We start from the raw sequence: 19,147 nt of genomic DNA on the forward strand, positions 1-19,147 counted from the left end.
CTTTGACTGAGTTTGGAGAAACGCAAGTTTCGAAAACGAAAGTCAAAGTATCGATAGGGACGGAGAATGATTCAGGACGTTCTGCGATCCTAAGCCACTCTTGTAACGCCGATACCTGCAAACTAGAATTAGTTAAACAGATAAAAGAGTTAAGAAATGCGTATCTTGCACCTTCGAGCACACGTCTCTGAAAGTAACCGATTTGCTGCCGCATTACTGTTGTTTTGTTGACTTCCTGCAAGCTAGAGAATGCCATCCCGTTTGAAAACCTCTATGCCTGTAACTGCTTCCAATATAGAAGATTGCTTCACTTGAAACGATCCTCCTCCGCTATGATAATATTCCACGTCCAAGGGAACACTATCAAAGATTGCTTCTCTTGAAACAATCCTCTTCCGCTATGATAATACTCCACGTCCAAGGGAATACTATCAAAGATTGCTTTTCTTGAAACAATCCTCTTCCTCTATGATAATACTCCACGTCCAAGGGAATACTATCGAAGATTTCTTCTCTTGAAACAATCCTCATCCGCATTGATAATATTCCACGTCCAAGGGAATACTATCGAAGATTGCTTTTCTTAAAACAATCCTCTTCCGCTATGATAATACTCCACGTCCAAGGGAATACTATCGAAGATTGCTTCTCTTGAAATAATCCTCATCTGCATTAATAATATTCCACGTCAAAGGGAATACTATCAAAGATTGCTTCTTTTGAAACAATCCTCAGTTGTTTGTGACAACTCTCCACAATCTAGGGAACGCCACCTTTCTGTTTCGATGTTCACTCGTCTCTAAACAAAGAGCTTCTTTTTTATATGTTCACGTGTCTCTGAACAAAGAGCTTCTTTTTGATATGATCTTCTGAATGATGTGTCCACGCGTCTCTGATCGAAGATCTTGATAATAGGATGCCCACGCATCTCTGAGCAAAAGAGCTTGTAGGAAATGTCCACGCGTCTCTGAACAAAAGAGCTTGAAAAGGATTGTCCACGCGTCTCTGAACAAAAGAGCTTTGATGATAAGCCCACGCGTCTTTGGAGCAACAGAGCTTTTGAAGGAGACGTTCACGCGTCTCTGAACAAAAGAGCTTTGATGATATGCCCACGCGTCTCTGAACAAAGAGCTTGATGGAAGAAATGTTCACGCGTCTCTGAACAAAAGAGCTTTGATGATATGCCCACGCGTCTCTGGAGCAAAAGAGCTTTTGAAAGGAATTTCCACGCGTCTTTGAACAAAAGAGCTTTGATGGAGATGCTCACGTGTCTCTGAACAATAGAGCTTCGGTACTTTAACGTTGGTTGCGATAATATTCAGAAGAAAAATTTTCGGAGACCAACGTTTGTCGATCTCTAAAGCTCGCCTGAACTTTGCTTCCGCTAAAACCAGTATGTCGGCGTTTCCGTGATGAGCCAATTCTTAGGCGCTTTAAGCTAAGTGAGACGATCTTTCATCAGGTCGACCACTGATTGTGATTGTAATCAAACTGACTACTTAATCATGTCAAATTGCTTATAGGGGCTAACTGGCGTACTAAGGAACCCGAAATTGCCGTATGAGGTCGAAATCATCTTTCTGAGAGGCTTCGAGCTCTGTCGCTGCTGAAATATCTCTGGCGCCAAGATTTGACTATGTCGCCTGACGTTGAGATCTAGCACCAGGCGCTGATATCTATTTCCAGACGCTAGATGTTTTCTTCCGGTACAAGAGTAGGGTCTTCCCTATTCTGCTGCACCTGTATTTATTTTAGACTATAGAACTTTGCCAATTTCTCCAATTATCTTAGGGTTGACCTAAGATTTAATGTTTCTTGACTCATCGACTTGACACGACTCAAGGTAATTGATATGATTGACTGACTCGAGGTTGACTCGACTCAAAGTGAAATGACACATGTGTTAGACTCAAATCAAGGTGATATGACACGACATGACTTAATGTGTACATGACTTGTGTGTGCATCGTAATGTGATCGTGCGACTCAAAAATGCAAAAAAAGCAAAAAATTTCCGTCATTTTTGTGGAGGGTACCGACTTTCTCCCGAAAAAGAAAGACTCAAAAAAGAATCGAAAGTTTGAAGATGCATGTTGAATGAGCTTAGTCAAATGTTGTTTGATACTATCTCTCAAGGTGCAAGGATTAATCCATCCTAGGCTATCTCAACTGTTGACTCCATGATGAAAGTATTTGGGTAACTTAGGTACGGAGGCTTAGTACTTCATACTTTGTGATGCAATGATAATTAGGATTGATGAGTGATGTGACAAGGCATGCTTCATCGTTATGTTAAGATTTCATGACAAAGGGTTCCTAAGGGAAGTATATTTGGTCATGTATCTGTGCGGTGTGTGAAAGTGACACTAAGTTAGGCCACAAGGGCTAAGTGTGTGGGAAGATGTTATTTGTTAAAAGAGTCAAATGGTGGTGACTCTTAGGCCAGGTAAGCTAATGATGTAGGGATCAAGCCCCCAAGTCTAGCTCTAAGTGAATAGGGATGATCATAGGAGATCCCTTGATATGATCATGGTGTAAGTGTGTGAATGTGAATATGAATGCATGTTTATTACGGCCGCACCTCGATGTGAGGTTGCCTACGTATCCGTTAGGAATCAGGCCGAACGTAGCTCTAGACGAACCTCGCACAAGTGTGTACACCTCAAAAAGTTATTTTTAAGGGTTGTAACGTGGTTAGGCTAAAGGTTTGAAGAAGAAGGGGATAAAGGCTCAAGACCCTAGAAAAGCCCCCGAGGTGTGCAACCTTGCTTTTGAATCTTTGTATTTTTATGCTTGAATTTCTACTCTTTTTTTAGCTATCTTTTTTTTGCTTTATTTATTTTATTTTCATAAGGGTGGGCAATCCCGATCATGCGGTCTATCACTCACTTGGCATTCATGTTTCTCAGGCACGGTACCGAGCACTCGATAAGAGACGCAATATGAGACGTGTTCATATCGAAGACATTTTCATATCAAAGGCATTGGAACACTTACCCTTTTTGTACACTTTTATTATTTATTATTTTTTATTTGCTATTGCTTTCTATTTATTTTGATCTTTTGAAATTACTCAAGCTTTTTAGAATTGCATAAGTTACACACCATCCCATCCCAAGGTTAGGTAGATGTAGGTCGAAAAAAGAAAGGTTTATCGTTAGATGAGGCTCAAAGTGGTTTATGAAGAAAGGATTGTATATTTGAAAGGTGAAAGGAGATATGATGTGGCTACAAGGGGTGCCTCAAATCATTGGTATACCTTGTGCTTAATTCAACAATGGATTTTTATTTTTATTTTTTTATTTTTTTATTTTTAATGCAATGAAATGATCATATGCAAGGAAATAAATGCTCATTTTATTAAAGGAAAAAGGAAAAGAAAGAATCTACAAAATTAATCTAAGGGAAAAGAAAGGTGCCTATGATAGACTTATTGGAGAAAGGGTAAATAAAAAAGAAATAAAAAAAGGATGTCATGAAATCTCATCGTTGAAGCTCGCCTCTTGTCTTGTGTCATTCGCTTCATCATCACCCAGTCTTCTCGCTAGCTAGAGGCAATGGGATCTTGTTTTCTTCTATGAGATTTTGAATGAGATTTTGAAACCTGTAGAATTCATCAGTGGTATGATCGTTTCCTCGATGGTACTTGCAATAAGAGTTGGGATTCCATCTCAAAGATCGATTTTTTGGTGTTGGATCCTCAGTAGGGCCAATAGGTTTGATTAATCCTCGATCGTAGAGACGGTCGAAAGCAGCATCGTAGGTCATTCCAATGGGTGTGAACTCTCACCTGGGTTTCCTTTTAGATCCTTGATTGTCCATGGCTAAGACACCATTATGGTCAAAGGTACTAACATTATTAGTAGAGTGGGCGTTTTCGGAAGAAGAAGGATTGTCGTTCTTCTTTCCTTTCCAGCCACCGTGGTTACTATTGTTGGTAGCTTTTTGCTTTGCGAGGTCATCTTCGATTTCAATTCCGATGTCATAAACGGCCTTGAAAGTATTCAGATTGTGTTGATATTTTAAATGCTTCGAATACTTCTCTTGGAGATTCTTGATAAACATCCTCACAGATTCTTTTTCAGTGTGCGCCTCAATCATTTTAGCGGAAGTTTCCCTCCACTTATTAAAGAAAGAAGTAAAGCCTTCATTCTCTTTTTGTCTTAGCATCTCAAGTTGTCTATAGTCGGTTTCAACTTGAATATTGCACTTGTACCTATCAACGAAAGCGTTTACTATCGATTCCCAGGTAGAGGTTTTCTCTTTGTCAAGGGAGAAGAACTATTGTTGGCAAACGGTTTCGAGAGATAGTGGGAACAGAGAGGGGAAAACTTTCTTATCGATACCCTTAATGCTCATTATAGTTTCAAAAGCTCTTAGATGGAAGTAAGGCTTATCTGTTGCCTTAAATTCAGGGATGTGAGTGGCGTTCAACTTATGTGGAAGAAGTTCCTTGTCCAGCGAGACCCCTTGTGAACTCATGCCCTGAAATTTATAGTCATTAGATAGCTTGCTCAAACTTTCTTGCATGAGGTTCATTTGTTGTTGCTTCACGGGATCATCGATCTTGAGTGTGAGTAGCTTCAGTGTCTCAGTCACGGTAACCAATTGGTTCCTAAGCTCATTGACTTTTTCTTGACTTGCCATTATCTTTTTAGCCTTCCTCTTTTGACGAATCGGTTTATCAAAAAGTGAGACCTGAACAAAGGTGTTATCCTTGATTAATAGCCCTTCTCTCCTCGACCAAGTACTGTGGAAAAGGAATTTGGGGATATTCATTGTTAATTATTTGACTCAAACTTTATTCAACATGCAATGGATGGAGGAAGTGGAGAAAGATTGGATTAGAATGGAGTGACATGAAGAATTAGGAATAGAATGTACCCTCAACTCAAATGACGGAAAAGACCAACTCAAGCCTTTAGAAATCCCACTAGCTTGAGCCCCACAGTGATCATACACTAAAGTACGGTGGCGTCCAAAAGGGAAGAAGATAGAGCAAAAGAGTCGCCAACAAGTTTTTACGGAACTTGTAAAGCGTTCATAGGATGAAGGTTACACCCCTTAACGATCCAAGAGATCGTCAACTCCATAAGGTCATGAACCAAATAAGGGTTCGGGGATGTAGGTACAAATCCAACCTAAAAGAGATTGAACCTGCCCTAATAATAGGCCTCTACTTTATTCTGATCGTATTTATGTGCGCTTTATGATTAACATACAATCAATAGGATTAACCCTAAACCTGTTTAATCTATGTTGGTTGAATTTAATGCACAAGTAAAATATTATTGGCGATCACTTGAATTTATAATCACAATTAACCCTAATAAGATTATTAATTATCTTATCAAGCGTGATTGCAAATACCAATTCCCTTTAACATTCAATAAAAGGTGATCAAGCAATAAATAATAAGCATCAAGCAACATAATAAATAATCAACATCATTAATAACAATAATATCAATCATAATCATAATCATCATGTTAAAGCATAGCAAGATCCTAAGCATGATACTAAAAAGATTAATAACAAACCCTAGCATGTCACTAAACAATAAAAATCAAATCTTTAGCCCTAACATGATACTAACATGAATAAATATTAGGAAGAGAATAAAAGGCATCGTACTTTTAATCATACTTAATATTAAAAATACCCTAGACATGATACTAGGAATTAAAATAACAATCTAAACATGACATCTACATCATAATATCAATAAAATACTTACTTGGATGCCTCGTACCTCTTTCTAATAACAAAATACACATGTTAGTAACTTCAAGGAAAATAATAATCAAAACAATCAAATTAAATAATTGAAAGAAAGATTTGGGACCAAACCCTCAGAAATTAAAACCTTTCACGTCTAGGGCGAAGGCAACTTCGAATATGGCTAGGTGTTTCTAGATCTTGCGAATGCGGAATTTTGTATTAAGAAACAAAGTAAGAAAAGAAAGAAGAGAATGTTGATGAAAGTTTATGAAAAGAGATGAATGAAAAGGATTATTTGACTGTAGATGAATAATGATGAATAATGATGATGTAGATGATGAATGAAAACGGAGTTGTTGATACGATATTTATAGAGAAAATCATCCAAAAAAGATAATTTATCAAAACAGAGTCTGAAGATCGCAAAACCAATGCTGGCGTCTGGCGCCAATCCTGAATCCAGGCGCCAAGGCCTGGGTTGGACGCCAAATCGGCTTTTAACGCGTTTTCGAAATTCTGATAAAATTCCAGTACTGGAAGATAAAATAATATAATTTCAGTCGAAAATGCTATTTGATCTTGATTAAAACTCTGAAGAATCCTAACTAAATTAAGAATGATAAGACCTTCTAGAATGTTCTAGAAGACCAAAACCATTCCTAATTGCATTAGGAATGATAAATCATATTAGGCCCTCCCCTAGATCATTGGGCCGTACTTAAAGCTCAAACCGGGCCCAATTTAGTAAATTGGCCATAACTTCCTCAATATTCATCGGAATTGGTCTTATAATGTATCGTTGGAAAGGTCTTTGCAATCCCCATCCAACTACACCACTATTTGACCCATATCATTGACCAACCAAACTGGATTAACTGTTTTCTTAAAATAATGTTTTCAAAACAGAGAGAAGAGAAAAGAAATAAAACTTTCCGCAACACCAGACCTTTCCACACTTTAGTTTCATTCGATTATGATTCGACGTGAAAGACACTCATCACCGGGTTTGGTTTTGGGGAGACACAAATGGGTGTCTACACTAAGACATGGTCATGGTGATACATACTCGAAGTGTGTGCTAAGATTAGTAAGTGTAGGTGACATGTTAAGACTCGTGTCATGACCATGTGGCTAGACTATGTGACTAGACTCAATTAATGACTCGATAAAGTATTATTGACTGCGAAATTTAACCGAATTAATTAGCAAACTGGTTAATTAGACACTAGGTGATGACTCGACCAATAATCCGAACTGTCGGCAAAACGACAGGACTGGCGTTGCACTGTGTAATGTAGCGCCAGACGATAGAGCTGTCGCCAGGAGCCACACTCCACATAGTGGCGCTACAGTCTAGATTTTGGCGCCAATACTGGAGCTTTAATCTGGGACAGTTTTCGATGTTATTAATCAATAGGGGTATGCCTAAAGTCGTATTAGGTCAATTCTGATTAATATATTAGACTTTATTTACTCAAATTATTTGATTAATTAGGCAAAGTTCTTTAAGTCATTTATTTAATCTCAACACAAGTCAAACAAACGGTTAAGAAAAACATACATCATATGCACAACAAATAATGCACAATTACTCAAGTAGGCACAATATGATGCAATGAGTTTTCAACCTAACCATGGCTCTAGTTCTCTAAAGTTCGGGATATGGTTTAGTCAATAGAGGGTCCATGGTTAATTGCACGGATGCACCGCGCGGAAGCCTAACCGTGAAGGGTTGGCGCAACTGGATGGGACACTGCGAGTTTTAGAAAAACTCGCTTCCATGGTTTGGTGAATTCAACATTCTCGGATGTACCCTTTGTTGCTCAGAGCGTTCAATCAGGTAGTTGAAGCATGAATTCCCAGGGGGTTATGTCCATATGTAGAACACATATGTGTTTCAGAAAAGTGAAAAAAAACTCAATCTGGAAGTAGGATCGAGCAAATAATACGAAAAACTAGTCGAAATTAGAACGCATATTTCTGGCTTGGTATTGGAGGAATTTGGCGCCAGCAAACAGAGACTGGCGCCAAGTTTTAGCTGTAGCGTCTGGCGCAAATGCTGGCGTCTGGCGCTACGGTTAAAAATCTAGCTCCAATGCTCTGGCTTCTGGCGCTAATTCCTACAAGCCTCAGCAGCTTTCTATGCTCGATAAAATTTTCCAGTTTCGTGCAGTATTATTTCGGTCCTAGTTGTGAAAGATATTTCTCAAATTTCCTACGGGTAAAATCCAATGTTTTTAACTCATTACGGATGGTCTTTCCAATGAGATCATTTTTATGCATATGACAATAATGTTAATCAAAATTACGCACATGAAATGCTTAGAACGTTTTGAGTCTCATCCACTCATTCTAAATCAATGCCGAAACAAATTCAGGAATTAAAATAGAAATCCTCCCCAGTGGAGTCGCCAAAAACTGTGGGGAATAATTTCAAGCGTTAAAACCCCTATCTTGAACCCCATTATGATCATACACTAAAGTACGGTGGCGTCCAAAAGGGAAGAAGATAGAGAAAAAGAGTCGCCAAAAAGTTTTAGGAACTTGTAAACCGTTCACGAGGTGAAGGTTACACCCCTTAACGATCCAAGAGATCGTCAACTCCATAAGATCTTGAACCAAATAAGGGTTCGGGGATGAAGGTACAAATCCAACCTAAAAGAGATTAAACCTGCCCTAATAATAGGCCTTTACTTTATTCTGATCGTATTCATGTGCGCTTTCTAACTAACATGCAATCAATAGGATTAACCCTAAACCTGTTTATCTATGTTGGTTGAATTTAATGCACAAACAAATCTATTATTGGCGATCACTTGAACTATAATCAAATTTACCCCAAACAAGATTATTAAATATCTTATTAAGCGTAATTACAAGTACAAATTCCCTTTAAACATGCATAAAAAGGTGTGATCAAGCAATAACAATATAAATATCAAGCAACATAATAATAATCAAAATAATAATAGTATAATCATCATAATAATAATTATAACCATAACAATCATACTTAAAAATAATCATCATAACAATAATTATAACAATTATAATCATAAATCATAAAAATAATCATAATAATGTTAAATCATAATAATAGCAAGATCCTAGGCATGATACTAACAAGATTAATAACAAACCTTAGCATGTCACTAAACATTAAAGATCAAAGCTTTAACCCTAACATGATACTAATAATCATAAATATTAGGAAGAAAATAAAAGGCATCGTACTTTTAATCATACTTGATATTAAAGTTACCCTAGACATGATACTAGGAATCAAAATTAACAACCTAAGCATGAACTCTATATCATAACATCAATAAAACCATTAAAGTACTTACTTCGATGCCTCGTACCTCTTTCTAATAACAAAATACACACGTTAGTAACTTCAAGGAAAATAATAATCAAAACAATTAAATTAAATAATAATTGAAAGAGAGATTTGGGACCAAACCCTCAGAAATTAAACCTTTCGTGTCTAGAGCGAAGGCAACTTCAAATATGGCTAGGTGTATCTAGATCTAATGAATGTGGAGTTTTGTATGTGAAAATCTAGTTTAGAAAGAGAGAGAGAGAGAGAGAGAGAGAGAGAGAGAGAGAGAGAGAGAGAGAGTAATCAAGAGAATCTTGATGAGAGTTGGTGAATATTAGAGAGAATAAGAATTGATGAGAATTGATGAAAACTTGTTAAAACTGGTTATCAAAAACGGAGTTTTTAGCACGTTATTTATAGAGAAAATCAGCCAAAAAGATAAAATATCAAAACAGAGTCTGGCGCACGTAAAACTGAACCAGCGCCAACGTTGGCTGTTGGCGCCAGGCGCCAGGTCGCTACAGCTGGTGTTTGGCACTGATTTTGAAAATCACGCGTTTTCTTAAAATCAGATAAAAATTGCCGTACAGGAGGATAAAATCGTATTTTCCTCAAAAATGCTCTTTGATTTTAATTAAAACTATGAAAAGTCAACAAAAGTCAATTTATCAATGTTAATTGAATTAGGAATGAAAAGAACCTTCTAGAAGAATCTAGAAGACTAAAACCATTCCTAATTGCATTAGGAATGATAAATCATATTAGGCCCTCCCCTAGATCATTGGGCGCATATAAGGCTCAAAACAGGCCAAGTTTAGTAAATTGGCCATAATTTCCTGAATATTCATCGGAATTGGGCTTATAATATATCATTGGAAAGCTCTTGTCAAGCCTCATCCAACTACACCATTATTGGACCCATATAATGGATCAACCATACTGGATTTACTGTTTTCTCAAAAAAAAGTTTTCAAAAACAGAGAGAAGAAAAAAGAATTAAAACTATCCGCATCACTAAACTTTCCACACTTTTGCTTCATTCGATTATGATTCGACGTGAAAGGTACTCATCACTGGGTTTGGTTTTGGGGAGACACAAATGGGTGTCTACACTAACCAAGCTTGAAGTTGCCTTCTCCTTAGACGTGAAAGGTTGCTAATTTATGAGGGTTTGGTCACAAATATTTATATCAATTATTTAAATTAAGTGTTTGATTTAATATTTTCATTGAAGTTACTAACGTGTGTATTATTTTGATAGAAAGAGGTACAAGGCAACAAAGTAAGTAGTTTTATTTCTCTATATCTTTAGGAAGCATGCTTACATTATTTTAATTCCTAGTATCGTGTTAGGATGTTTTTATTGCTTTCTAATATCATGTTTTGGGATCTTCTTATTTTCTTCTATCAGGTTAGTATCATGTTAGGGATAAAGCTTTGATCTTTATTGTTTAGCCACATACTAGGATTTGTTAGTTATTAATCATGTTATTATCATGCCTAGGATCTTGCTAATAATATTATTATGCTTTATTGAGATCCTATAATGATGATGATTTGTTATATCAATATATTATTATGTTGCTTGAAGTATTATTATTATTATTGCTCTATCACGCCCTCTCTTGCAGGGTTAAAGGGAATTTGTACTTGAAATCACGCTTAATAAGATTATTTATAGTTTATTTAGGCTAATGTGATTTTAATTCAAGTGATCGCCAATAATAGTTTTGTTTGTGCATTAATATTCAACCAACATAGATTAAACAAGTTTAGGATTAATATATTGATTGTATGTTAGTCAGAAAGCGCACATGAAGATGAGAAAAATAAAGTAGAGGCCTATTTAAGGCCGGTTTAATCTTTTTTATGTTGGATTTGTACCTTCATCCTCGAATATCCAGTCGTGGTTCTAGACCACTATGGAGTGAGAAATATCATGGATTGTGAAGGGGTGTAACCTTCACCCTTTGAACGGTTTACAAGTTCCTAAAACTTATTGGCGACTTTTTTGCTCTAGCTTCCTTTTCTTTGGACGCCCCCATACTTAAGTGTATGATCATAGTGGGGCTCAAGTGTGGGATACTTGAGATATTCTCTATCGTTTTTGGCGACTCCAATTGGGAGGATTTCTATTTTAATTCCTAAAATTTATTTTAGCAATAATTTAGAATGTGTGTATGAGACTCGAAAAGTTCTAAGTATTCATGTGCGTAATTTTGATTGACATTATTAGCATAAGCATAAAAAAGGTCCACATTGGATTCACCGTACCATCCGTAATGTGTAAAAAACATAGACTTTTTTACACTTAGGAAATTTGGAAAATATCTTTCACAACTAGAATTGAAAAAACGCTGCGAAAACTAGAAAATTCTAAGAATAAGGAGAGTTGTTGAGGCATGTAGGAACTGGGGCTGAGAAAATAGTGCCCATCGCAGTGCGATGGCTCTGTCGCGACGCGATAACAATATCACGGCACGATAGGGCTATTGTCTTGCGATGGTCCCTGTTGTCTCGCGCCGAGTTCTTGCAATACTAAGCTAGAAATCAACGTTCTTTCTTTGACCAGTTCTAGTACTTGTTTGCTCGATTTTACTTCCTGATTGAGTTTTTACCTCTATTCTGAACCCATATGTGTTCTACATATGGCCATAACCCTATGGGAATTCACGCTACATCTACGTAATCGAAGGCTTATTACAACAAAGGCTACATTCGAGTTTGTGAATTCACAAAATCATGGAAAGAAGTTTAACTTGTGGGGTCCCATCAATACTCCCCAACCCTTTCAAAGGTAAGGCTTCTGCTCGATGCATCCGGACTAATAACCATGGACCCTCTTTTACTAATCCTTATCCTTGAACTTTAGAGAACTAGAGCCATGTTTAGGTTGCAAACTCATTGCATCATATTTTGCTTACTTTGACTATTTGTGCATTCTTGCTTGTGCATAAACCATATGTTTTTACACTAACCGTTTGTTTAACTTGTGTATAAGTCTAAATAAACTAATTAATGACTATATAAGACTTTGCTTAATTAATTAATTAATATGGTTAATTAAATTTGACTTAGTTCATTTTAAGGTAGAACACTAGAAACAGGCCTAGACCGACGTTTCCGTAGCGTGACACGAAAGTGTCCATCGTGATGCAATAACATTATCGCGTCGCGATGGCCCTGACGTATCGCGACAGTTCCGTTGCTTCAGCGATGGTTCAATTTTCTGCTTGAGTCCTCACGCTGAGTCTAATTAATTAGTTTATTAATAACTAAAGCTTTATTTAGTCCTTAATAGTGTCTAGGCCCATAATCCCATGGTCGTACATCAGTGTCGAAGCATGCCACTTTCACTCACTTTTTATGAACACACTTTGTGTATATGTTCACCATGGCCATGTTTAGAGAGTCTTGTGTGCACGTGATTTCCGTCATTTTTTAAGGGGGTAAGTCGGATATTAATCCTCCCAACATAACCATGTTGCTTGAAGTCCATACATGATTCCCAAAAATATGCACCCTATTTTTGCTTTTGCTTTATAAACCCAATAAAGTTAAAGTCAATTTGAGTCAATTCATTAAGTCAAAATGGTTTAATATTTATAGCAATTTTTCAAGAAAGGAAGGGCGAATAATAAAAGGCAACACTTTCTTCCAAGGCTTACTTTATGATAAACCGTTTTGACAAAGAACAAAGGATAAGAAGAAAATGGCAACTGAAGAAGAAGTTAACGAACTAAGACAAAACATGGCTAGCTTGACCAAGATGTTTAAAACTCTCGCTCTTCAAGTCAACGACCCTACGAAACAACAAGAGCTTGAGCGAATGGAAGCCAGCTTGAGCAAAATTTCCAATGACTATTAAGTTTCAAGGGATTAGCTCACAAGCGGTTTCTATAGACAAGGAACTTCTTCAACAGAAGTTCAAAGCCAACGACATCCCTAAGTTCAAGCCAACTGACAATCCTTACTTTCATTTAAGAGCTTTTGAAACAATAATGAACATTAAGGAAATTGATAAGAAAGCTTTCCATTCATTGATCTCTTTATCTTTAAAAACCATTTGTCAACAATGGTTTTTCTCCCTCGATACGGAAAAAATCTCCTCTTAGGATTCTCAAACAAACGCTTTCATTGATGGATACAAATACAACATTCAAGTTGAAACTGACCATAGAGAACTTGAGATGTTGAAACAAAAAGAGAACGAAGGATTCACTTTCTTTTTCAATAAGTGGAGGGAAAATTCCACTAAAATGGTTGGGGTTCCCACTAAAAAGGAATATGTGAGGTTGTTCATCAAGAACCTCCAAGAAAAGTACACAAAGAATCTAAAACACCAAAGCAATTTGAGTACTTTAAAGGTCGTCTATGACATAGGAATTGATATTAAAGACGACCTTACGAAACAAAAAATAGCTAGCAACTCTAATGGTGGTTGGACAGGAAAGAAAAACGACAATTATTCTTCTTCCAAAACCACCCACTCAAATAATGTTAGCATCATTAACATGAACGAGGTCCTAGCCATGAACAATCAAGGACAAAAGAAGCCATTTAGGAGAAACTTCACACCTATTGGCATGAGTTATGACACAACATTCTATCGTCTTCATGTTAAAGGTCTCATAACTCCTATTGGGCCATTTAGAGACCGGCTAGTCGAAAAGAGGACGGCTATTTGGAACCCCTACGCAAATTGCAAGTATCATCAAGGCAGAAGCCATCTCACTAAGAACTATTAGAAGTTGAAAGAAGCTATTCAAGACTTAATTGATAGCAATAAACTCCCGTTGCCTCCTACAAGTAAGAAGCCAAGTATAATAGTGCTCTAATATCAGACTCCTTAGCAATTTCTGATGAGGAAGGCCACACGAACCCATCACTCCTCATTAAACCAATTGAAGAAACCCATGCTATCGAAGAAGAGGAAGAAATCTTTTTCGATGCCATGAACCGGCCACTAAAATAGAGGTATGGCTTCGAGGGCAGCAATAGACATATGTTGTTAGGCCCTCGACCGTACAAAGTGGTGCAAAGTAAGCGTGTCACTGAGAAAATGATGCCCACAAATAATACTAAAAGCAAACCCTTTTCCCTTAAAGTAGTTGAAACACCCAAAAGAAGTTACAAGGTATACACACCTATTGGGACTTCTTACGCGAACATGTTCCAAATGCTTTCGAGAATGGGAAGATTAAACTTCTCGAGCCATGTAGGGAATATTTCAAGCATTATCCCTATCTTGAACCCCACTGTGATCATACACTAAACTACGGTGGCGTCCAAAGGTAAAGAAGATAGAGCAAAAGAGTCGTCAACAAGTTTTAGAAACTTGTAAACCGTTCACGAGGTGAAGGTTACACCCTTAACGATCCAGGAGATCGTTAACTCCAATAGGTATAGAACCATGACTGTTAGTTCGGGGATGAAGTATAAATCCAACCTAAAAGAGATCGAACCTGCCCTAAAAATAGGCCTCTACTTTATTCTGATCGTATTCATGTGCGCTTTCTGACTAACATGCAATCAATAGGATTAACCCTGAACCTGTTTATCTATGTTGGTTGAATACAATGCACAAATAAACTATTATTGGCGATCACTTGAATTATAATCAAATTAGCCATAAACAAGATTATTAATTATCTTATTAAGCGTGATTACAAGTACAAATTCTCTTTAAACATATATAAAAGGCGTGATCAAGAAATAACAATAAATATCAAGCAACATAATTATAATATTTATAATAAAATAATCATAATCATAATTAATTATAAATCATTATAATCATAGAAATAAACATGTTCATGTTTAAGCATGATGATAGCAAGATCCTAGGCATGATACTAACAAGATTAATAGCAAACCCTAGCATGTCACTAAACAATAAAAATCAAAGCTTTAACCCTAACATGAATATTAACATGCTATTAGGAAAGAATATAGGAAGCATACTTTTAATCATACTTGATATTAGGAAATTTTAGTTGTTTCCCTAAACATGATACTAATAATATCAAAACGCCCTAAACATGATTTCTATATTAAAATATCAATAAAACAATTAAATCACTTACTTGGATGCCTTGTATCTCTTTCTTTCACGTCTAGGACGAAGGCAACTTCGAACTATGCTAGGTGCTTCTTGGTCTTGTGAATGCGGAATTTTGTATAGAAAATTAAAGAGAAAAGAATTCTTAAAACTAGAGAGAATAAGTAAACTAGAGAGTATTTGAGAATCAGAGAGAATTGATAATAGTTGATGATAATTCGTGATGAAAAATGGAGATTTTAGAAGGCTATTTATAGAGAAAATCAGCCAAACGGATATAAAAACAAATCATAGTTTCGACGAGGATAAAACAAATTAGCGCCAGGTGCTGAAGATTAGCGCCAGGCACTAATGTCTTTCGTTAGACGCTAATTATTATTTTCACGCGTTTTCTTAATTCAGATAAAATTTAGCCGTACTAAGGGGCAAAATCGTATTTTTTCTTAAAAACACTCTTTTATTCTGATTAAAACTCTAAAAAGTCAACCAAAGTCAATTTATCAATGCTAATTGAATTAGGAATGAAAAGAACCTTCTAGAAGAATCTAGAAAACAAAAATCAATTCTAATTGCATATAAGTATCAAACCAGGCCTAGTTTAGTAATTTGGCTATAACTTCCTCATTATTCATCAGAATTGGGCTTATAATATATCGTCGGAAAGTTCTTTTCAAGCCCCATCCAAATACACCATTATTTGACCCTTGCTTTGGACCAAACCAAACAGGACTGGCTGTTTTCTTAAAATAGGTTTTCAAACAGAGAGAAAAGAAAAGAAATTAAAACTATCCGCAACACTAAACTTTCTACACTTTCACTTTATTCGATTATGATTCGTCATGAAAGGTACTCATCAATGGGTTTGGTTTTGAGGAGACACAAATGGGTGTCTACAGAAGCCCCCACTTTGACTGAGTTTGGAGAAACGCAAGTTTTGAAAACAAAAGTCAAAGTATCGATATGGACGGAGAATGATTCAGAACGTTATGCGATTCTAAATCATTGTTGTAACGCCAATACCTGCAAAACTAGAGTTACTTAAACAGATAAAAGAGTTAAGAAACGCGTATCTGAAAGAGTAACCAATTTTCTATTGTGTTGTTGTATTTTTGACAACCTCTTGCTAGCTAGAGAATGCCGCCTGAAGACTTCTACGCTTGTATCTGCCTCCAATTCCGCCATGATAGAATTCTGCAAGCTATAGAACCCCATCGAAGATTGCTTCTCTTGAAACCACCTTCTAGCACTTTGTGAACATCTTCCGCAAGCCAGGGAACACGATTGAAGACAAATTCGCTTGAAATCACCTCCAGTTGTTATTGATAACTCTCCGCAAGCTAGGGAATACTGCCGAAGATATCCTCGCCTGAAGCTAACCTCATTTGTTGCGATAATATTCCGTGGAAAATTACCGAAGACCCACGCTTGTCGATCTTTAAAATCTCGCTTGAACTTTGCTTCCGCTATGACAGTTGTCGGCGCTTTTTCTGCTTTTGAACCTCTATGTCGGTGCTTTCTGCTACATTTTAAACCTGTATGTCAGTGCCTTTTGATATATGAACCAGTATGTCGGTGCTTTGCGATGAGCCAATGCTTAGGCGCTTTAAGCTAAGTGAGACGATCATCAACAAGTCGATCACTTTATGCAATTGTAATAAAGTCGATTACTAAATCATGTCAAATTGCTTAGAGGGGCTAACTGGCGTACCAAGGGACCCAAAATTTTGTAAGAGATTGAAACAACTGCACTGAGTGGCAGAACAGTATGTCGCCGCTGAAATATTGTTGGCGCCACATATATGGCTCTAGCGTTAGGCGTTGGCACTAGCGCCAAGCGCTAAACCTTATCGTCTGGCGCCAAGGCCTGTCTCTTGGCGCTAGAGTCGAGATTTCCATATATACCCCTTTCTTCTTCATTTTCGACGTTGCTGCTCATTTTTGCTCGAGAAATCGTCGCGAACTTCAATTCACTCGTTCTTGCTCGTTTCTCAACCAAATTTGCTCAAAATTTGTTGCAAATTAAAGCTTATTTCATCCATTATCTCGATCTATGTAAGTTTTCTCCAAACTCACTCCGGTTCTGATGAATTTCGCACATATTAGTTCACGAATTTCTTGAAAATTCAAAACTTGGATAGCTTAATTCACTTTGTTTGTCAAATTTTATGCCATGAAATTGCTTGATTATGTTTATATATTGCCTTGGGAGTAACTTGAGACTTGTTTGACTCAATTTGGTGAAGAAACGAACAAATCACCATTGTTGGACCTCTTAAGGTCGGGAATAGCTTGTTCTTGGTGTTTTTGCTTGCAGTTCTTGTCCAATTTGTCACAATAATTACCATAGTATTGCAAGAAATTGTTTGGGTGCTTGAAAAATGCCGTGTATGCTCAATTTGAATTCGTGCTCTGTTTTAGTACTACGTACTCTGTTTTTTTTTGCGAACATAGTATCATGTGGCTAGGCGAACCTTAGATACTATAGAACCTTAATTTATGATGATTTTGCACAATGTAGCATGGCTAGACATCAAGGTTCGGGTTCGGGTTCACAGTCCCGAGATTAACGACGGGAGCATGAGCCCGTAGAGGAGGACGCCGACCTGTCCACTTCTCTTGGTCCCCTCCCTGAGTGGGATGAGCGGACTCTGTACTTCTCCCCCGTCCATCATATTTCTGAGAGGGTGCGACGTGGGATTACTGTTGGTAGGACGCGCTACCACGGCTCAGGCTGCGATACCTTGGGCGACCTGTACAAGATGTGCATCGGCATTGACGGAGAGGTGAGACTTCTCAGGGAGTCTTGCGGATTGACTGCACTTTTTGAGACCTCGAAGACATGATTTCTTCTAACAGGGGTCAACACGTGGCTCGTGCCCTAATGGAGTTCTTTTGGGACACCACCAACACCTTCCACTTCCCCTGGGTTGATGACGGTCACCCAGACCGACTTCAGTCTTATTACGAGACTGGAGTTTAGTTCTGTTGCGCTGCCATTCGACAATGAGATCAACGTCTTTTCTCTTGAGGTTGTGTAGCTGTTGGGTCCGATTGCTGTTCGGGCTCACGCTGAGGTAGAGTCAACTCAGTTCAGCGCCAAGGGGATTCGTCGTTCGACTCTAGCGGCGGCTTTCGAGGATGATGCGACCACCCAAGAGTAGAGGGTGCACATCTTTGTGCCTATCTTGTTGTCAGGGACGTTTTTCCCTAACAAGGGTAGTAGAGTACTACTTTACTACCTACCTGCGTTTTATGATCTACACTTGATCGGGACTTATGATTGGGCAAGCTTAGCCTATGAGAACTTCGTTCGAGTGTTACGAGACTCGTGTCGACACCGGTCCTTCACGGAAGGCGTCGCTCTGTCCGGCTTTTGGAGAGTCGTAGAGGTATACTTTATCTCTTACAAAGTATAGCTCTAAGCTTTGATTTAGTATTTGCTAATACCTTTTGCCTTTTGTAAATCTGGTTCCACGTGTACTTTCCCTCAATTGCACCGGTGAGACCGTCGCCACGCAGATTTCCAGTGAGCGCCTGCTGGGGAAGCCGCCGCACTAGGATGTATACTGCTTATGTCCGGGATCAGATCATCTCGGTATGGTTCTTTGTATAGTTGAATACTTTCATATTACCTTTGGTATATTCTTATCTGATAGGCGTTCTTTGCAGGATCCTGACGTGCAGTACCGACCGTGGATTGGCTTGGTTGTCCCTAGGTTAGCTGTAAAGTATACTTCTGAGCGTCGCTATTTTTTGGGGACATATGGAGAAGTTGCATATCTTGGAGAGAAGGTTTCTATTCAGCATTCCTCAGACACTTTCGTCGTTCCTACTCCTCCGCCGCGTCACATGTTCAACGACACGAGGTTGGTGAGCATGTCAGAGAGAGCTGGTACCCCTTGGCGATCTTATACAATCCCTAGGCGGTGCTATGAGGAGGAGCTGTTTCCGTTGTTAGCTCCAGTCCCTGTACTAGCTGAGGAGGTGGCGGTATGATTTTCATCTTTTACCTTCCGTTGAGTAGCCCCCAAGTAATGTTTTAC

This window comes from Chenopodium quinoa, unplaced genomic scaffold, assembly GCF_001683475.1.
Source record: "Chenopodium quinoa cultivar QQ74 unplaced genomic scaffold, ASM168347v1, whole genome shotgun sequence".
NCBI lineage: Eukaryota > Viridiplantae > Streptophyta > Magnoliopsida > Caryophyllales > Amaranthaceae > Chenopodium > Chenopodium quinoa.